Here is a 22,583-nt window from a genome sequence, read left to right on the forward strand (position 1 = left end):
GGGGATATCTTTATGGGCGAGGGGTGAGATTGCAAGAGTCATGTTCTGAGGTTTCAAGTTTGTCCAGAGAAGAGGGGGAGGGAGAAGGGGAAGGCCAAGAGTGTAGCAGGAAGATTTGAGCCAGATTACAGTTCATGCAGAGTGAGAGTAGAGGGTAAAAAGGTGTAGACATAGGGAAACTCGGACCATTTGTTACTGCAGTGACAAATATTGTAGTGAGACCTGGTGTTTTGAGAAGAGGAGTAGACTGAGAGTTGCCCATGTTCCTGGAAAGAGTAGGGGTCACACAGGGCCGATTCTACTCAATTCTAGGCCTCCTAGAACGAGGGAATAGCACGGGAGCAACCAAAGTGCGTTAACTCGAGCAGAGTCGCAACAGGCATCCCTGTGTCCAACGAGGGCCCCAGGTGCTGAGAGTCCTCCGGCTCATGGACAGGACTTTTGAGTCGACACAAGTAGACAAGAACGAGCTTGTGAGGCCCTACTCACTAGGAGCAGGATGTCTCCAGGATGTGGATTTGAAGGTCAGTGAAGGAAGAAGACCTGTGGGACTTCTCGGGGACGAGAGCACGAGAGATAGGAGGAACCCCAGAGCAAGTTTGTGAGCTTTTACTCCCTGAGGATGAAATGTGAGGTGTGAAGATCAGCAAAGGGAAGATCCGAGTCCTGGTCCGGTGTCTGCCTCTCAGCTTGGTTCGGGAGGGTCCGGGTGCACAGTTACCTTACCTTGGCTGAGCTAGCGTGCTCTGCCTACACGCCAGGATCAGAGACAAGTTGGAGAGGGACCCCTGCATGGCTCAGAAAAGATCCATGGAAACCTTGCCAATGACCCAGGGACTCAGAGGAAGGCAGGATTCGGGAGTTAGGCCAGGATGAGCTGCCGCTGCCTACTGCTTCCCGAGTTGCAAGGCTTGCCTGCTAGAGATGCAGAGTCCTGTCCACCCAGTGTGCCCTCCAGGGTTTCGGTGCCAAATGTTAGGTCCAGAGCAGAGAGAGAGAGACACATGAAGCCTCAGGCATAGCAAAAGGCTGTTTATTTTGAGCATCTGGGTGCAGACGTGTGGAGGCAAAAAAGTGTCCACAGCGAGATTGAGGAAAACCTTGGGGTTTATAGAGGGTTTCTCAGGGGAGAGTGAGTACTTGGGCCAAAACAGCTGCTGCATTAATTTTTTTTAACAAACATTTTCAGGGACCCCTGCCCCAGGCACATCCATCCTTCAGCTCTGGGGTTGCTCTTATCAGGGGAGCTAGGGAGGGATGAACTTCCTCTCTATCAGGGAGGGAGGGGGAGGAATACTGGCTGCAGCTGTCTGTTAGATCTACAAAGTCTGCGGACTCCCCAGACCCCTGCGGCTATTGTTTTGTAAGCCTGGGTTGCATTAACCACATTGTGTCCTATACATACATTTCAGGTTCCCACCTGGAACAAACCTAACAGTTTTCCTCTAAGTTAATACTGGAGTACAAACAATGATTCTTCAAAAAAAAAAAAAAAATGTAGTTTAGTCATGCTGAGTGCTTTTGAAAATTGGAAAGTCTCATAGATTTGCCAGAAAATCACTGTCCTTCTAACCTTGCCTTGATGCTTGGTGCCTTCACCCCAAGAGCAGTGGGGGACTCTCTGAAGTTCCCTTATCTAACAAAGAAAGCTTCTTATGAAAGTCAATACAATTGCCTTCTATTGCCATCCTGTTGCCTCATTAGCTAATGCAGATATATATACTACCACTCCTGAATGGTGTTTCCCTCAACATAATGTGGGCCTCTCAGGTTCATTCAGATGCCAAAAAGAACAATTTACCAGTTAATTTCTTTCTCCCTGGTCCATTCATTCTTGGTAATAATGATTTTTTGCTTCTCAAAAGAATGGTATGCATTCTCCATCTGCATATGCTATGCAAAATTGTACTTGACCATCTGAACCCCAGTGGGAGGTTGGGGTAATCCCTCTGTGATGTCCCTAAATGCACATTAATACATGCATATGCCTTTTCTCCTATTTGCCTCTTGTCGTTTGATATTCAGTGAACCTTTTGAGAATAAAGAGAAAAGTTTTCCTTTGGCCCCTATATTAGTAATTTACAGGAAATAAATTTGAGTTACATTTTGGTTTGCTGAGGTAGGAATGCAGGGCACTAGAGCCATTGCAGTCTAATTGCCTCCTATTTATTTTAACACTCCATAGGGGGATTTGTATTCCTTCCATTTCCTTTTCCTTTCTCTCTCTCTGTCTCTCTCTCTCTCTTTTTTTTTTTTTTTTTTTTTTTTTGAGATAGGGTCTTGCTCTGTTGCTGGGGCTGCAGTGCAGTGTCATTATCATAGCTCACAGGAATCTCAAACTCTCAGGCCAAAGTGATCCTCCTGCCTCAGCCTGCCAAGTAGCTGGGACTACGGGCAAAACCCACCATGCCCAGGCAAATTTTTTGCTACCTTTAGTAGAGATGGGATCTTTCTGTTGCTCGAGCTGGTCTTGAACTTCTGACCTCCAACTATCATCCCACCTTAGCCTCCCAGAGTGCTAAGATTACAGGTGTGAGCCTCACTGCCTGGCCCACCTGTATTTTCTAGATGTATGGCAAGTGGGGCATAAATTCACCACCCTGTTTCCTCAGCCTAACTGTTTTAGGCCTTACAGTAAAATCCTAAATGTTCGGTTTCCTTCCTACATTTCCAAATGCCAACTTCGCATCCAATTTACAATATGAGCTGTTTTTCCTTTATTGCCCAATGCAAACAGATGGAGTTTTTTATTTTTCTTGTCATTTCTTTACATAACACTGGATGGTTGTTTTTTAAAATATTGGTTTTCTATTTCTGAACATTTCACATGGGAAGAAAACACAATACTTTCATGGCACTCTGCTGTAAAAAGTCTTTTTGTCTCCCCTCATTTAATCTTCCTCAGACACACACACTTTCCCAGAATGTCTTCAGGTGAGGTTCCTCTCTAGAAACTGTATGGGATGATGTGTCCTCAGCCACGCTTATGTCTGTTCCTGGTCCTGGGTAATGACCCAAGGACCACGGTCCTTACTTCTCTGGGCATGACCCAAGATGCCCAAAGCAGCCATGTTTTCTGGAGTGTCCCATGAATATCAGTCTCTGGGACATCTCCGCCCAGAGGACAGCCTGAGGTATGTGGTGGAGCCTCTCAGGGGAGCAGGTGAATTTCCTTGAGGTTGAGAGGAGTCTCTGCTTCACTTAAAGAGGTAACCCACAGGGACTTTAAGAACTTTTTGTACCAGCCTCTGCTTTCATTCCTTTGAGATACATTACTGGTCAGCATCACATGCTGGTATTCAGAGGAAATTTCACAAATCATTCCTGCCCTCTGAATTCTCTCAAGTTACTGAATGGAGAAAAAGTATTTCAAAGGACAAGGTTAACCCACCCCAACAAGGTGGTGCAAAACCCTGCAAAGCAGTACAGCTTTGATGTGTTCTAGAAGGCAGAGTGCATTTTCTTTTGGGAGGGTGGTCATCGAGCACTTCAGTGAGCAGGATGGCGGTCGGAGGATGTCCCAAGGGATGTGATGACCTTACTTGACACTCAAGTCAGACATTCCTGTGTTGCAGTCACCAGTGCCGCTTTTTGAATTTGTTGCCTTGAAAAGCTTTGTCACTTTATTTCAGCTTCAGTTTTTCATTAATTGTAAAATGCAATGTATCTCCAGAGCTTGAAAATGAGAAATTATTTCTGAAAAGGCAAGAGAAAAGTAAAATTCAGATAAGTGAATTAAATATGTAGACATATATTCCATTTCATAAAAAAAAAAAAAAAAATCTCATTTACCATTTTCCCCCCAGAATGAGTATAGTAAGTTTCTTAGGTGTGCTGTTTTTCAGGGGTGATTTCAAATGGAGTCTCAGGTCTTAGCTTTGGAATGCTACCATGGAAAAGACAGAGACAAAGTCTCTTTTACTTTATGTCTGCCTAAAAATGAATGCATTTTGACAATGCAATGTGCTAGGTAAATTGATTAATTACACGGATTAACCAAAATGCTGTCCTTTTACTGAGGGTGGAGAATACAGAGAGTGGTTAGCTCTGTTCTGACTTATGGGAGTTGTACTTTAACAGTAAATCCTGTGAAATGGGACTTGAAAACTCTTGAGAAATTTTCATGTATGATTGTTTACTAAATGAATTGTTTCCATGGAAGTAACTGTTAAATGAAGTGTTTACTTTGTGACAAGGATAGATAATTTTGCTTTTCATGTTGAAGTATGAAATGTAAATCCCTTACAATTTGCTTACCTCCTATAAACATCAACACGGAGTTTATGGGATTTTGCTGAATTATTTATTTATTTATTTATTTTTGAGACAGAGTCTTGTTCTGTCACCCTGGCTAGAGTGTAGTAGTGTCATCATAGCTCATTGCAACTTCAAACTCCTGAGATCCAGTGATCCTCCTACCTCAGCCTCCTGAATAGGTCAGATTACAGGTGTACACTACCATGCTTGACTAATTCTTTTCTACTTTTAGTAGAGATGCGGTCTCACTCTTACTAAGGCTGGACCCAAACTCCTAGCCTCAAGTGATCCTCCTGCCTCGGCCTCTCAGAGTGCTACGATTACAAGCATGAGCCATCGTGCTTGGCTTGAATTATTGAAATACTGGATATTTTCTCATCCAAAACTAAGTGAATAACATTGTCTGGGAACCAAAGTTTTGAGCCCGATGACTAAGCTGATGTCAATCTTGATCTTCCAAAAGGTGGTCATTGAGGGCCCAGGGAGCCTCCCCTGCAGATATCCCAGCTTGCTCCCATCAGCCAGGAAAGGAGCCCTTTATACTGAGAAGCTTCAGAGCCCTGGGAAGCTAGGGTTGATCCACAGGCAGATGAAGTGGAGGTTGGGATGGAAGTAGGGGTGAGGGATGAGATGCGCTTTCTGAAAGTGTAATTGCTATTGTCCTAGGGCTCTTTCTAGACATTGTCCACTACAACATATTTGAAATTACAGTTTGTTGTTCAATAAAGTAAAGTCTTAATTATTTAAAGAAGTATTGTGATAGGGGAAAGCACCAAGTATAAATCTGCAAGCATCATGAAAGTTACACAGAGAAGGGCTTTTTTTTCCTCGAGAGGAGCAAATGACTTTAGAAAGAAGGTGGGAGGGGAAGGACAGGATGGATGGTGGAAAAGTAACATCCTAGCTTAGAGGCTTTATTACCCTGAAGTCAGCCCCTTCTTAGGAGGAGCACAAAAGGGGTTTGCATGTTGGCTCAGGCTGAGCATCAGTCAATGTTTGTGGGCCTGGGGGGAAGGAGAAAAACTTAAGCAAAATTTGGTCAAGAAATATTTTGTTCTGACCACTGAAAAGAAAACTGTTCCAATTTTTTATGAGGCAGTAAATGGAAATTTAAAGAATCTGTGTCAGGCTTGTGATAGGTAAAAAAGGAGGAATAACCTCTTTTGTAATGGGAAGGATGTTTCCTTGCAGTAACCCCCTATTACAGAACACAAAGGGTGGGTGATGTCTTTCATCACAACGATTTTCCAGCATTAGCTGCCCAAATCTTCCCCTGCCACTTTCTCTTGCCCTATGCATCTCTTCCACTGGGCTTTCTCTGAGTGGTGTACTTTATAGTACACCAAATTGATGAATGTAAGTAATGCGGTTTGCTGAGTTCATTGACTAGTTTTATCAAATTATTAAACTTCAGAGGGGGTTACAGGAACATCTTATTGACAGGCAGTTGCTAAAAATTATGCATGGGCCCCTGGGAATGCCACTGGCATCTGCAGTGAGTGCAGTGTGGTAGGACTGAGCCCTGAACTCATGAGGTCTGTACGAAATCTGTGCTGTCAGAATTGAATTTTGGAGAAACATTTGGTGCCGAAAAGGTGGTCGGTGTTCATCAGACTCCACACATTTGGTGTGAGAAGTGTCAGGTTTCTCAGGGAAGGGAGAGTCTGTTCTCCTGCACATAGGCTGTCACACCACATATCCGTATTGTGCCGTGACTCTGCATCTCCTCCTGGGGTCAGAGGAGACTGAGGACACAGGAGGAGCCCTGGGGTCAGATCCCTCTGCAACTTGCTGCCCCATGTGATTCGCACCCATTCATGCAGTGGTGCAGCAGGCACTGATGGAGCCACGCCCCTCCCAGGCAAGTTTCCTCCCTCTAGAATGGAGACCACAGCTCCATTGCTCTTAGAGTTTCCCACCAAATGTCCACACTGGAGTCCTGGTTTACCTCCACCCCCAGACTCCAAATCTACAGCAGAAATCTGGCCCTCCACCAATCCAGGCTTACAGCTGGATCGCCTGATTATAATCCCATGCCTGCATGGACACAGGAATGCCAGGGCATATCCCAGCCTGGGCTAGTATCTTTAGCACTGACAGCCCAACATAAGTGACTGAGGCAAGCATACTAATTGACAGAGGTTTATTGGGCCAACATATAAGGATGTGCTTGGAAAAACCAAACCAGAGTCAAATCTGTGACTTTTTCCAAGGTGGGATTTGGGAACTTCAGTCTTTAAAGGTGACATGGATAGAGAAAGTAAAAGGAGGGGGTGTGGGCAGCCAGGCAAAATTGCTGCATTCTTGTGAGCCCAGAAAATTTACATATTACATAAGCTAAAATTAATGTTTGAAGAGAAAGAAAAAGTGAAGGAAGAATCAATTATGTAGATGTCCCTGGATAGGTAGAAGAAAGGTTGATCTTGTTTCTGTTATGCACTAGGGAAGATAAATTTGTAATCACCATCATTAGTGTGGAGTTGAACAGACTCTAGTTTTAGGAGCTAGACTGAAAGTGCAGAGGAAAAGTTACAACTTATGAGTCCTTACTTATGGAAGGCCAACGAGGAATTTCCTTTTGAATGATCTGTGTGGGCAGTCCGTGCATATGCCTGAAACCTTTTACCTCTCCATGATCTGGCTGATGCATAATGGTAGTACTAACCATTCATTTGTAAGGTGTTGCATGACTCAGCCTCCAAGCCTGACCTTTGCTTCTGCATAAGGAGCTTGAGGGATTGTCCTGAGATTTTTGGTTTCTTCTACAGCAGGAACCAGTCCTTACACCAGCTCTGCACTGTCTCTCACCCATGGGTCCTTGAGAGCACTTGTCTTTCTTCTGATTTTATTCTTCCCCATAAACCTTTCTTGTGCACATAGTGTGACTGAGGCTACTTCTCTGGTGCCTGAATTCAGCACCGTCTGGAATTAGAGTCATGAGTTGAAGGCTGTGGCCCTTGACATGGCTGTTGTAAGAGCAGATGCAAATGAAAAATACCAACTGGATCCTTCAACTTAAAAACATGAGATTATACTCTCTTCTCTTTCTTAAAGTTTTTAATTTTGTATGTACTTTTTTCTCTGCCACTTTCAAATATATGTAAATTATTTTATGAGTTAACAGGTCTTTTGTAAATGTTTTTTAACTCGGGATTGTCTTTCTTTAAAATCTAGGAACCATTGCTTTCAAATGTAAATAGTCAAAAAAATCTGCATGAATCCCTGTTTCTTTTAGAGTAGGAACCTCCCATTAGTAGGCACCTAGCTCCAAGTGGCAAAGTTGTCTTCTGTCATGAAGATATGAAAGGGTTTTTTTTTTTCCTTTGAATATAGCCAATTAGTAAGCACAGATGGCCTTTCCAATTACTGGGTAAATTTTGGGTGAACTACATTTGAAAAATGGTGCTGACAAATCTATTTGAGGACTAATTATGTTGACTTTTATTTATGTCTTTGCAATCTCTAATCAGATTGCCTGAGATGTACATGACATTCTGGTTTAATTGTATAACAAAAGTTTTCCTTCTGTTTTACCATTGTGGAGAGTTATTCTGGGCTTGGAAACAATTTTGTTTTTAATTATATTTTCCAAACACTTGAGAATGACCAGGCATGGGAACAAATTATAAAGTGCTCCCCAGGCTTCACTCCAAGGAGCTCTTTCCTTCTTGGCCTTCCAGTAATAATACACAATTGTGTAACACAGTGCATGGTGCCTCCAATATCTACATGTGGAATGGTCTCTCTGCCTATTTGCAATCTGCTGTGTAGAGAGTTTGACCAGATTTCTACAAAAATAATGTTACAAGACAGCAATCATCCCTTCCAGCTGTTTGTCAATGACCCTGGAATTTTCAGACCTGAAATTTATCCAGAGCCTGTTGGGCTTGCAAACCCAGCCAGGTAGACACATGTGCATTGAGTAGGCCTGAGAATCTTAACTCCCTCTCCTCCTCTTTCCCAAATACTCATGAATGTGTAGAGGGCACCAGCTGCTTCCCTATTCCTCCAAGACTCAATCTGCAGCTGCAAATTCTGAATCCAGGTCCTCATGATCATAAGGATGTGATAGAGCAGCTTCCATGAGCAGCTTCTAGTTTCCCCCTCATTCTGTATCACCCAAGAGTACAGAGCCAGGTTGATTCCACCTGTAATCCGCACATACGGGTGGCCTCTACCTGGGATTCACAAGGCAGGGTCAGTCTTGGGACTGAGTTTGTACAGAAAACCTGAGAGAAACATTTTCTGCATTGTGAGAAGTCAATATAGACTTTGTGAAGCCAGGCTTTACTAAATGAGGCCTTTCAAGTTTTCCAGATATTGCCCAGGGAGCTCTTACAGTTGTATGAAGGGTTCCTGTTGTAAATAGAATCTAGTGGCAAAATCTGTAAGTGTAAACAAGCACCTCAGCTGTGGGAGGCCAGAGTCACAAAATATTCACAGCCACGATCACAACTACAGCTTCCTGTACAGTTACTGGAGCAGAGTGTTCTTCTCCTTCCTCATACATAAAAGTTACCCATACCTAAAGGACAGTTTATGTCACACCTAGATCCAGGATCAGCTGCCCTACCAAGGCATTTCCATTTTCTCTGCTGACGTCACAGTGTCAGCCTGATTCTCTCCTGCCTGGATCAGCATGGGGACATCAGCCCAAGCTCACTGGGGACCCTCTCACCAGCATGTGGGAGGCTTGTGGACATTTGGGGGTGTCCTTCCATGCTGGGTTCAGGATGACAGGCTAATTCCCCTCCATTTCAGAGGAAGAGGAATAAGTCATCCAGGCTTTGTTCCTCCTCACACAGAAAGAATCTCCCTTGTTGGTGTCCAGATTGGAGTTGCTGCAGTTTCCTGGTACTTCAGTGATAAACAAGGAGGAGGTCCTGAGACACAAACCAATAGATCAGTGAGTTCTTTCCCTTTCATATGAGCATCAGAGGAACAAGTACAGCAGGTATGGTTCCTCCTGTCCAGTCTAGAGCAAATGGTTAAATGGTTGAATTCAGCATCATGTAGTCAAGTCAAGGAAGTTGTTCAGACTTTTGCTTCATTTGGGCCATTTTCCTTATGTTGTGAGTTCTGATGTCAGCACATGAAGGCCATGTATGAACAGAAGAGTTGTTTTTATTTGTCTTTATGGCTTCTACCTTGTTAAGAACAAATATTTAGCTTCTAATATAATTCCAGAAAATCTTAAGCATTTTGATTAAACTGCTTATTATTGTATGTTATAAAATGTATCAAGAAAGCTAGGGTGGTGACTCAGACCTGTAATCCCAGAACCCTGTGACTTAGTGTGGCCTGGAATAACAAATGGTTTATGTGCACAGTAGAGCCTGAGAGGCAGTGCTTAGCTAAGTGTTTTCAGCCCCAGTTTCCAATTAGGATCACGTGTCCAGTTTAAAGAAACACCATCACCAGTGCCCTCCCTGCAGATTCTATTTGTTGGGGTTGGAGCATGTATGTGGTTTTAATGAAGTGCCCCACGTGATGCTAAAGTGAGTCCAGGGTCAAGCACAAGGGCTCCCAGATATATTTATGAAAGTTGAGTCCAGCCTTTGTTCCACGGGGACCTCAGAGAGTCTTCCTTGCATGGGTTTGTGCGGTGCAGGGCAGCACAGCCCAGCCCACGTGCTCACTGCTGTAGCACATATTGCTGGTGTCTGTGGTAGAGGAGGGCACCTGTGGGCAGGAAGGGAGAGAAATCACTCATTGGTCTCCATGTAGAAGCTCCATGTTGATGACTCTGTGATGAAGGACAGGGAAGGGTGGATTTTTTGCACTTCAAGGTCCCTCTGCCTGTGGGTGTAGTCGTAGCAGATGAAGGGGGTGTGCTGATGCCTTTGATGGCACTTTCTCAAAATGCAGATGTCATTTGTCCAGAAAAAGTTCCAGAGAAGGAAGAGGAAGAAACAGCTGTTTCTTATGTACAGGTCCCAGGTCCAGAACCACGTTCACTTGTCATCCCGAAATGTCCTGTGTTTAGAATGAAAACCTTTCTTTCTCTTGGAATGTTCTTGCCTAATGAGTTTCTTTCTATGATTCTGTTGTCATTTTTTCTTATAATGGTCAAGGTGCTCTGAAAACTCTTCCCTGTATAGCACAGCTTTCTATTCATTCTCTCCATCCAGGCCTCTTATGTGCCACGAACACTTCTCAAAAAGTTTATGAGCTGCAGTATAGAAAATGTTCCCTTTGTGGCTGTCAAACTTGGGATCATGTGGCTGCCTAAGATTCTTATTTGGGAAGGGTCAGGTCCTTGGGTATCAGTGAAGAAGGGGAACACGAAACTGTTTAGGTTCCATGTGGATGCTCCATCAGCTCCGTGCATAACAGGATGAAGTAAATGCACTCTCAAAGTGCTGACATAATTGCCTAGGATAAGTCAGTGTTTTAAAAAAGAATAATTAGAGGAGACATGCTTTCTAGGATGCCAAGAAAAGACTTTACATGCACTGTTAGAAATTATAAAACATGGGAGATACATGTAGCTTGAGGTTTGCATAAAATTGATGTTTCCTCATGATTAGATTCAAATTATGATTTACTTGTTTTGGCCACTATCCTCACAGCAATGATGTTGTGTCCACCTATGTGAATCAGCACCTGATACCAATTCGCTCTGTTATAGTTGTTAATTTTATACATTTAGTTAAGGTGCTCTTTAACAGATTGTTCCACTATAAATTATTTTTCTCCATGAATACATACCTTGGGAAGATGTGTGTAAACCATCACATTGAATCTGGAAGTTCCACTTTCTTCTTAGATTCTCTTTCATACAGCTTGCTTTGGAAAAGGAAGGCTCTCATCTTTATTTACTGGTCGGACACACTGGGGTAAGCCCAGGCTCTACCACTTGGTGGATGTTTGCCAAAACATCTTCCCGGGCCAGAAGCATTGGCATCACTCATGAAGCTTGCTCAAGATTCAGGCTTCATCCCATATCTTCTGAATTAAAATCTGCATTTTAACCAGATCTTCCATTCATTGCTGTACACATTAAAATTTGGGAGGTACCTTCTAACCCACCATGACTTTTCCATCAGAGAAATATACACAACTTAATCATGTATGATGTACATAAAGCACTCAAAAATGTCCATGGCTGTTTGGGTGGCCTTACTTTTATGCTGCATTATCTAAAAAAATAGTATCTGCACTGTTTTTTGTGGCTGTTATACTATCCTCTTTGCACAGACTTACAGAATACATTAGGAAATAGTTTTTTTTAAATTATCTTATGGATAATCCAGTCACTCGTATAAGTCCGAACCAGTTCTCTTTACTCTCTCATTTCACCAGGAGTCAAATTATCTCTGCCCATGGCTCCTTGGTAAGTATGTGTTGGTTTCTTTCTTTTTTTTTTTTTCCAGGAACTGTTGACTTTCATGGACGTGGCCATAGAATTCTCTCTGGAGGAGTGGGAATGCCTGGACCCTGCTCAGCAGAATTTGTACAGGGATGTCATGTTAGAGAACTACACAAACCTGGTCTCCCTAGGTGAGGAGAACTTCAACACACCATTCCCATTCCACACTAATAATTTCATATTTTTTACAAATTATTTTATGGGAGTTTCTGCTTTGCATCAATGAGTTTCTGATCCTTGTTTCCAAGAAAAACTTGGGGATTTTTGATATAGAAAAGAAAATATTCAAAGTGTTTTATCTTGACATTAATCTTAAATCTTTTTGAGCTGCAAATCTGTATCTTTCACTCTACATTAGTAGTAATTGCAGAAATGTATTGGCATAAAATATTTTTGCCCATACCTTGAAATGCAATTTCCACCACCAATTTTTGATTCAGTAGTACTGGGTAGAGGAGGTAAGAACCCCAAAATATTAAATGCTTTCTAAGTATTCTAAAGTTTCCATCAGGAAAGAGTATGTGGGGATTATTTTTCTAGAGTTTTCTATGTGTTCTCTTTTCTCTACTGAGCACAGTACTAGATTGGTAATTGGAGAATCCCAGGAAGAGTCATGTGAATTTTTTCTAATAAAATAGGTCTTGCTGTCTCTAAACCAGACCTGATCACCTGTCTGGAGCAAAGACATGAACCTTGGAAGGCGAAGAAATACATTGCAGTACGCAAATACCCAGGTAGGTGGGAGTGAATGAAGCAGATGGCACAGGGGAGAGAGGTCCAGAATTTAAGGAGGAAGCCAGACCTCAAAATGGGGTTTGGGAAGTTGTGCTTCAATGAAAATGATATCTAAGAAGCCTGGGTTTCTTTCCCTTGGTCTCACATAAGGGCATGTCCTGTCTTTGTTTTTTAATTCTCTAAGCACTAATTCCCCATCAGTGATCTTCCTTGAAGGTTACAGTGAGAACCAAAGTTCTGTTCGTGGCTTACAAGGGACAGCAGGATTGGAGTCCTGTTCTATTGCCTTTCAGGACACGGTAATATCTGTGTATTTTTGAAGAAGTCTTTGTGAAATAATTTTTTCATTTTCCTTTTGCATCACTTCTGAAACGTGTGAGTGAAGTTGTGATATTAGTACTTTGTTCAGGTATCCCAGGCACACCACAAACAGATGTGGTATGTTTTCTGCTTTATGGTTTCCTACCCTATGTAGGTTTTAAATGTAATTTTACAGGAAACTCATACTCAGTAATTTATCAGAGCTCTCTAAATAAAGGAAATCGAACGTTATTTTACTTCACAATTCTGTTTTTGTATCAACTATGATAAATAATTTAAACTCTATATACCCAAATTCTTCAACTAAAGTGATCCTATTTCCTCAACCTCTGAGTAGTTGGAATTACATGTTTGAGCTACTCTGCCTGGCTTTCACAAAGACACTGTTGTCCATGGATGGCTGCCAAATTTTAGTTGCTGTGGGCAGACAGAAAAGTAGGAGACTTCCTATTCCACCATGTTGTTAATGTCACTCTCTCTATACAGTCTGACTTTCTATTTTGTTCCAAATCAAATTTTACGTCTAAACATTTCTTGTTTTGCAATGATATATTATGGCATTACTTTTTTAAGTTATGTCCTTTGACATAAGTTTATTGTGTGTTTTGTTTTGCCTACACATTATAATTTTGGTTGAAATTGCAGCTTCTTATGTACACTTTATCAATGTCTGGTTTAATTAAAATACAAATCAGCCATATCTCTATAAAAATTACATTTTTTACCTATACATTTATATATCTGGGAACCCTGATTTTATACTGTGTGTGTGTGTGTGTGTGTGTGTATGATAGCTTTATATATAAAATAAATCTCAAAATCTAACTGCCTTTATAAGAGCTTTGGGATCTAGGATCCCAAATATAAAATTATTTTTTATATATATAAATCATAGTTTTCCAGTGAATGAACACTTGTATTACTATTTAGTTGTCTTTCTTTGTCTCTTGACAGTTTTGGCTTAAAGTTCTATGTTTTATGAAGTAGGACAGCTTTTGACTCAAAATGTATTTTGCCTAATATGATTGTGACTCTCCTGCTCTCATTTGCTTGACCATTGCATGGAGTGTGTTTTTCCATCCTGCCACTTTCAGTCCATTTTTTGCCATTAGATCTAATGTGAGTCTGTTATAAAGAGAATGCAGTTGGATCTTGATATTTGAATTTCCTTAAACCCTTTTACTCAATTTTTTTCTTTTGATTGATAATTTTAGTCTATAAATATTTACATAATTGTTTGAATGGGAAGGGCTTACTATTGCCATTTTGTTAATTGTCTTCTTTGATTCTTGCAGGTATTTTGTCCTTCTTTTCCTCATTTTCTGTCCTTTCTGTCTCATTGATTTTTGTAGTGACTTGCTTTGATCCTTTCTTATTTAAAAATGTATCGCTATAGGTATTTTATTGTGGTTACCATTCGGATTACATAAAAGCTCTTATAGTTACAACAATGTAAACTTGTAAGTAATAACTCTTCTTTACCTGAATACAAAAATTCTTCTTCTTTACATCTGCCTTAAAATTTATGTTATGGATGTCTGTAATTATATCTTCTTATACTGTATATTCATTAACAGATGTTTCTTTCTTTCTTTCTTTCTTTTTCTTTTTTTTTTTTTTTGAGACAGAGTCTCACTCTGTTGCCCGGGCTAGAGTGCCATGGTGTCAGCCTACCTCACAGCAACCTCAAACTCCTGGGCTCAAGCAATCCTTCTGCCTCAGCCTCCCAAGCAGCTAGGACTACAGGCATGAGCCACCATGTCCAGCTAATTTTTTTCTATATATATTTTTAGCTGTCCAGATCATTTCTTTCTATTTTTAAGAGAGACTAGGTCTGGCTCTTGCTCAGGCTGGTCTCGAACTTCTGACCTTGAGCGATCCTCCCGCCTCAGCCTCATAGAGTGCTAGGATTACAGGAGTGAGCCACTGCACCCAGCCTAACAGATGTTTCTGATCATTTTTGTGTTTTATCTTATAAACTTTAAAGCATGATTAAAAGCATTTTCTGCACCATGATTCTAATACTGCAGAACTTTATTTAGATGTACTTGCATCTGTTTCCCAGACAGAGTTTCTTTTATTTCAGAATATTATGGGGATACAAATATTTTTGGTTACATGAATCACTTTTGTAGCACCTGAGTCATGACTACAGGTGTGCCCATCACCCAAGTATTGTTCATTGTACCCATCAGGCAGTTTTCTGTTTCTGTCCTTCTTCACCCTGCCCCCTGCTTGATTTCCACCAAGTTTTACTTTCCTCTGTGCACGTGTGCGTTCATCAGTTAGTTCGAATTTACGAATGAGTACATGTGGTGTTTTTCCAATCTTGTGATACTTCCCTTAGGATAATTGTTCCAAGTTACATGTAAATTATTGCAAAAGGCATTAATTGATCTTTTTGTGGTTTAGTAGTACCCCATGGTGTAAATATACCACATTTTATTAATGCAATCAAAAATTGATGGGCAGTTGGGTTAATTCCACATCTTTGCTGTTGTGAATTGTGCTGAAATAAATATTTGAGAGCAGGTATCTTTTTGATAGAAAGTCTTGTTTTCCTCTAGGTCGATACCTAGTAGTAGGATTGCTGGATCAAATGGGAGGTCTGCTTTCAGTTCTTTGAGAAATCTCCATACTGTTTTCCATAGAGGTTGTCCTAATTTGCAGTCCCACCAACAGTGTGTAAGGATTCCTTAATCTCTGCCTCCGTGCCATCATCCCCTGCTCTCGTGTGCAATGTCTCTGCATGGATTCTGAGCAGCTCCCCAGTGAGCCCAGAGGTCTGCAGTGGATGGGGGAGACTCCTCACAGTTCAAGCTGCCTGCAACGTTTATTCCTCTTCTAAAAAGCAGTGCTAGTTCAATTCTGCTGTCTTCTCCTCTTCCCAGTAGTGTGCATTGTATTGGGACCCCTGGGTTAGGCTCTGAGTTGGTGGTGCTTATAAGAGTCAGCTACACCTTGTTGGATTGAGTCATTAGGTGCTCTAATGGGCTATATGGTCATTCTCCCCGTCAGTGGTTGATGCTTGCAGGAAAGAGCCAAGAGCACAGGGGTTCTTTTGTGCCTGGAATAGGCTTCAGCCCCTTAGGAGAAACATTTGACTGTCCCAGATAGTGGGAGGGGCCTGCAGTCCCCAGGGGATTGCTTCCTCTCCAGCACAACAGAGGAGAGTGGGACAGTGAGGCTGGGTGGGGTTAGGTTGAGCACGCCTGGGAGGCTTTGCAAAGTCTTGGCAGGGCTCAAAGTCCTATCCCAGGGCCCTGGGAAAAGCCACTGGGAGAGGGGTCAAAAAGATCTATCAAAACTAAAAAGACTGCTTATGGGGGAGGAGCTGTCTGTAGTTCACCAACTGGATCTTGGAGTGAGCTCCACCCCTCTCTCATTACCCCTGCCCTGAGGGGCTCCCTCCAGTGTCTGTTTGCAAATGGCCACGGAAACATGCTGCCCTCAGCCACAGTGGAACCACAGGCTGGGAACTTCGAGTCTGACAGCGTGGCTTTCCTGTGGGGGTACTGGCATTTCACCAGATTTCTGTGGCTCAAACCTCCACTGTTCTCTCGCATCATTTCCTCACATGTGGGCTCCCTTGCCTACCACGTTAATCTCTCAAATCTCTCCATTGTGCCCCCTGGGAATTCACTCAAGTCGTGGGGGCACAGGATCCAGCCTGTGTGTCTTCTTCACTTGCTTGTGTCTGCACAGAGTACCACAGGCAGGGGACTCCCAGACTGGGCACCCCTGGGGCCACCACAGGTCCCTAGAGGTAAAGGTGTGGAGAACACTGTAGGTGAGGAAAGGTGGCTGCCCTCCCAGCTGCAGTGGGTGGGGCAGGGAGGAAGAGAGCCAGGAAGAGAGCCAGGACCCTGGCTCCTCCAGTCGCCCTCCTTGGAAGGCAGCCTGCAGGAAACGTCCAAGCTCCAGAGCCACTGCTGTTCTCCACATGATTCAGTGGGTGCAGCAGTGACCATGCGCATAAACGTGGGGAAGCTCACATACAACTCAGTAGCCCGCTGATTACCAAAGGTGTGTAGGAAGGAGAAACGCAGTGCTCCCTTATTCCTTCACTGCGCTCTGAGCCTCTTTGGGTTTGATTCTCACCAGTTTCTTCTCGTCTTTTTCTTTTTCCGTTTTTGTGTTGTGCTTCACAGTTTCCCCCTGTGAAGTACGCAGCAGGCTCCGGCACCTCCTCCAAACTACACATTAGCTGTGCCCATTCTTCCCTTTTCCTTACCTAAAACACTTTCTTCCTTCTGGGGTGCTCCAGCAAGTGATGGCTCTAGTAGGCCCTCTGGCCCTCTCCCCTCTTCATGAATTATTTTTATATAGTTTTGTGTTGTTTTCTAGCATCATTTTATTTTCAATGAAAGGGGCTTCCTTTGGCACTTCTTGTAGGGCAGATCTAGTGCTGACAGACTCTGTCAGCATCTGGTTATGTTGATAAATCTTTTTTTTTCTTCTTTTAGGAGGATAGTTTTTGCTAGATACAGCATTTTCTGCTGTGCGGTTTTTGTTCTTTAGGCACCGTGACTATATAACCCAATTTCTTTCTGCAGGGCAATGTTTCTGATGACAAATCCACTGGTTCTCTCATAGAAGCAAGCTTACAGATCACACATCACTCTTCTGTTCCAGCTTTTCAGATTCTCTTTTCTGTGACTTTCAAAGCTCTACTTATAATGTCTTGGTATGGGTCTTTTTGTTTATCCTTGTTAAAGTGTGTTGAGCTTCTTGATTTCTTTTTTTTTTTGTTTTTTATGTCCTTGGTGACTCAGAGAAAATCAAGGAGGATATCTATATAATGCAGAACAAAGTTTAGGTATAATAAAGACTTGTATAAATGTATTATAGATTTACTATAAAGATATATAATTTGTAGAAAGACATACCGTATTTCAAAGTTTATGTGATAGATTACATCTGGGGTGAGGCAGCAAAGGTGTCTTAATGCAGGGGGCATCAAGGGTCAGAAGGCCTGAGAGCTGGACTCAGTTCTGCTGGTCTTAGTTCCTTGACGTTAATCACATTAAATAGCCCTCCTGTACTGCCAGTTTTATTTATTTTATTTTATTTTACTTTTATTTCAGCTCATTATGGCAGTACAGTCAGGCTATATATATTGCCCATGCCCTCACATCCCCCCGAGTCTGAGCTTCAAGCGTGTCCACTCCCTAGACAGTGCACATCGCACTAATCACATAGGTATGCACCCATCCCCTCCCCCCACCTCCACCCCCCCAGTGAGAACTTCAAGCTTGACCATTCCCCAGGCAGTGCGCATCACACTGATCAAGTAGGTATACACCCATCCCTTCCCCCCAGCCCCACCTCTGTCCGCTACCCAATTGGTGTTATTCCCAAAGGTGCACTCAGGGAAACCAGTTTGCTGGTGAGTACATGTGGTGCTTATTTTTCCATTTTTGGGAAACTTCACTTAATAGAATGGGTTCCAACTCTCTCCAGGAGAACCAAAGAGATGCCATATCGCCATTATGTCTAATAGCTGAATAATATTCCATGGTATACATATACCAAATTTTGCTAACCCATTCATGAATTGATGGGCATTTGGGTTGTTTCCACATCTTTGCAATTGTGAATTATGCTGCTATAAACATTCAGGTGCAGGAGTCTTTTTTATAGAATGACTTTTGTTCTTCTGGGTAGATGCCCAGTAATGGGATTGCTGGATCGAATGGTAGGTCTACTTGAATCTGTTTAAGGTATCTCCACATTGGTTTCCACAGGGGTGGCACTAGTTTACAGTCCCACCAGCAGTGTATGAGTGTTCCTGTCTCTCTGCATCCATGACACATGTATTGTTTTGGGACTTTTTGATAAAGGCCATTCTCACTGGAGTTAAGTGATATCTCATTGTGGTTTTGAATTACATTTCCCTGATGATTAGAGATGTTGAACATTTTGCCAGATTTCAAACTATACTACAAGGCTGTGATTAGAAAAACTGCTTGGTATAGGCACAAGTGCAGGGACACTGACCAGTGGAACAGAACAGAAAATCCAAATATAAAACCATCCCCATATAGCCATCTAATCTTTGACAAAGCAGACAAAAACATCCTCTGGGGAAAATATCCCTTATTTAATAAATTGTGCTGGGAAAACTAGATAGCCACATGTAGAAGACTAAAACAGGACACACAGCTTTCACGTCTCACAAAAATCAAATCACGGTGGATAACAGAGTTAAAACTTAGGCGGGAAACTATTACAATTCTAAAAGAAAACGTAGGAAAGACTCTTACAGACATTGGCCTAGGCAAAGAATTTATGAAGAAGGCCCCTAAGACAATCACAGCAACAACAAAAATAAATAAATGGGACCTGATCAAGTTAAAAAGCTTCTACACAGCCAAAGAAACAGTCACGAGAGTAAACAGACAACCTACAGCATGGGAAAAAATTTTCACATACTGCACATCAGATAAAGGACTGATAACAAGAATCTTTTTAGAACTCAGGAAAATAAGTAAGAAAAAATCAAACAACCCTATCAAAAAGTAGGCAAAGGACATGAATAGAAATATTTCAAAAGAAGATATAAAAATGGCTAAGAAACATATGAACAAGTGGGCTTCTTGATTTCTTAGTTCTTTTTCTTACATTTTACAATTGCTCAGTCATTTCTAGTTGTTTTCTTCAGCTCCACAGTTTGTTTTCTTTTATACTTTTTGTTGCTGTTATAATTTTACTCTATTTGTTTAATTGTCTGTGTTTTCATTTTGCTCATTGTGCACTATTCAGATTGACCTTTTTAATTCCTCAGGTAATTTATATATCATTATTTATTTATAGTTCATTGCTGATTATTTATTTTGTTTCTTTTATTGCACTAGGATATCCTGATACTTTGTGTATGTTATAATCTTTGGTTGATATTTGTGGATTAAATAAAAATTCATCTGTCACAATCTTTACAAATTGGCTTTGTCCTGGGAGATTCTGATATGAATTGCTTGGGCTACAGATTCTTGGAGCCTCCCAAATCTATTCTCAGGCTGTTTATTCTGTGGAATTGTATGTTTATATTCCAGGTAAAGTGATTTTTCCATGTTTTTTCTTAAGGCCCTGTAATCATTTGCTACACCTATTGTATGCCACTTGTACTGAAGTCTCTCTGCTACTGTAACACTCATTTACTTTTGTTTTCAGCAAACCCAGTCTACCTTCCAAAGCACAAAACTATTACGTTCAGCATTCTGTGTTATGGGAGACACGAACCAGTCTTTGGAAAGGCCCCTAGAAGTCCAAATATATATATAATATGCCACAATTCTCTTTCTCATTTTGGGGAGAGTCCAGGAGTTAATTTTTTAAACCCATATAGACCATGCTATGTTAATATTAGGAAGGGCAATGGTAGGTAAATGTAACAAACTTTTCTTCCTCTTCTATGTGGCTTTTGGCATTGTGCTCTCCCGGGATGCTGCAAACATTTAATTGGTTTTAAAATTCACACAGAAGCAATTTGGTCAGTATATTTTTTATTAATGTTATGTAGCTGTAACTGTATTAGGGCCTGTGGTACTTTACTATGCTGTCGTGATCATGTGCTTGCTATAATTTTATATGTTAGATTTGTAATAGATGTTCATCTAAGCCTGAAAAAAACCAAGTGGATTATTTGTTATTTTTGTTTCTTTCAGCTGTGTCTTCTTATTACAACCAAGACCATTTGCCAGGGAAAAGCCTGAAAGATTCATTCCAAAAACTGCCACTGAGAAATTATGAAGGCTCTGGACTTCATAATTTAAGCTTAAGGAAAGACTGGGAAAGTGTGGGTGAGTGTAAGGAGCAGAAAGAATGTCATAATGGAGTTAACCAATTTTCAACAGCTAGCCATTGCAAAGTCGTCAAATGTAATAAATGTTTGAAAGTCTTCAGGAAATTATCAAAACGAAATAGACATAACATAAGACATACTGTCGAGAAAACTTTCAAGTGTAAAGAATGTGAAAGAGCCATTAACAAATGTTCATACTTTACTGAATATAAAAGAATTCATAGTAGAGAGAAACATTACAAATATATAGAATGTGGCAAAGTCTTCAAATCTTGCTCAAGCCATTCTAATCATAAGTCAAGTCATGGTGGAGAGAACCTCTACAAATGTGAAGAATGTGGCAAAGATTTTAAGCAGTTTTCATACCTTAATATACATAAGAGAATTCATACTGGAGAGAAACCCTACAAATGTGAAGAATGTGGCAAAGCTTTTATCCAGCATTCAAACCTGACCACACATAAGGCAATTCATACTGGAGAGAAACCCTACAAATGTGAAGAATGTGGCAAAGCTTTTATCCAGCGTTCAACCCTGACCACACATGAGGCAATTCATACTGGAGAGAAACCCTACAAATGTGAAGAATGTGGCAAAGCTTTTATCCAGCATTCAAACCTGACCACACATAAGGCAATTCATACTGGAGAGAAACCCTACAAATGTGAAGAATGTGGCCAAGCTTTTATCCAGCGTTCAACCCTAACCACACATAAGAGAATTCATACTGGAGAGAAACCCTACAAATGTGAAGAATGTGGCAAAGCTTTTAAATCGTGTTCAGAAATTACTGTTCATAAGAGAATTCATACTGGAGAGAAACCCTACAAATGTGAAGAATGTGGCAAAGCTTTTAAATTGAGTTCAGAAATTACTGTTCATAAGAGAATTCATACTGGAGAGAAACCCTACAAATGTGAAGAATGTGGCAAAGCTTTTATCCAGCGTGCACACCTGAACACACATAGGAAAATTCATACTGGAGAGAAACCCTACAAGTGTGAAGAATGTGGCCAAGCTTTTATCCAGCGTTCAACCCTAACCACACATAAGAGAATTCATACTGGAGAGAAACCCTACAAATGTGAAGAATGTGGCAAAGCTTTTAAATCGTGTTCAGAAATTACTGTTCATAAGAGAATTCATACTGGAGAGAAACCCTACAAATGTGAAGAATGTGGCAAAGCTTTTATCCAGCTTTCACACCTGACCACACATAAGACAATTCATACTGGAGAGAAACCCTACAAATGTGAATGATGTGGCAAAGCCTTTACCCAGTGCTCTTCCCTTACTCTACATGACAGAATTCATACCTCAGAAAAATCCCACAAATGTAAACAATGTGGCACATCCTTTAATAACTGTTCACATGTTACTTGACAGGACAGGGGTCATACTGGATAAAAGCGGTATAAATGTAAAGACTGTTGAAACACCTTCCACAAAATAAAAGTCTTAGAGTGCACCATGGTATTGATACAGGGAAAAAATTAGAAGTATAAAGACTGGTGCAATACATTTACTTATATCGCAGATCTTATTTATTGTACACAGAATTCATACTAGAGGGTAAACCCCTAACAATTGCTTAAACTGTATTGAACTTCACAGTATTTGGACTAGAGAGAAGCCCTACAAATAAAATAAATGTGGAAAACTCTTCATTCAAAAAATATGCCTTTGGAAACATCAGCATTAATATGAAAACATATATTACAGATACAAGAAATATGAAAAAATTTAATCATAAATTAAGTCTAAATAAGCATCAGAGGATTAAGAGTAGAAAGCACCAAGGCACTAACACTTTCAGACATTAAAGCAGAGAGTTGATTATGAAGAATAATCCAAAGTTAAAATAGATAATTTATTTTTATGTAGGCTTACATAGAGCAGAAGGTTGATTTTTGGAGGGTTATAATTACACTCAAATTATGCTATTTTGCATTGAAATGATTTTAGATGTTTTAAAAATTAAATATTGATGTAGTTCAACATCAAATCACTTGCTACTATGCTTTCATTCCTATTCTTTCTGTGAAAGGATGTGGCCAACTTTTGCCGCATTACAGCTATGTAAGAACTTTCTAA

At 41.0% G+C, this 22,583-nt stretch overlaps 1 pseudogene; it reads left to right on the forward strand.

Annotated features, from left to right (window-relative positions):
- The first annotated feature begins 11,639 nt into the window (after positions 1-11,639).
- LOC138382887 (zinc finger protein 737-like) overlaps positions 11,640-22,583 on the forward strand; it is a 59,595-nt pseudogene continuing 48,651 nt past the window's right edge.

The sequence above is a fragment of the Eulemur rufifrons genome, chromosome 4 (genome assembly GCF_041146395.1).
Source record: "Eulemur rufifrons isolate Redbay chromosome 4, OSU_ERuf_1, whole genome shotgun sequence".
In the NCBI taxonomy this organism is placed as follows: Eukaryota; Metazoa; Chordata; class Mammalia; order Primates; family Lemuridae; genus Eulemur; species Eulemur rufifrons.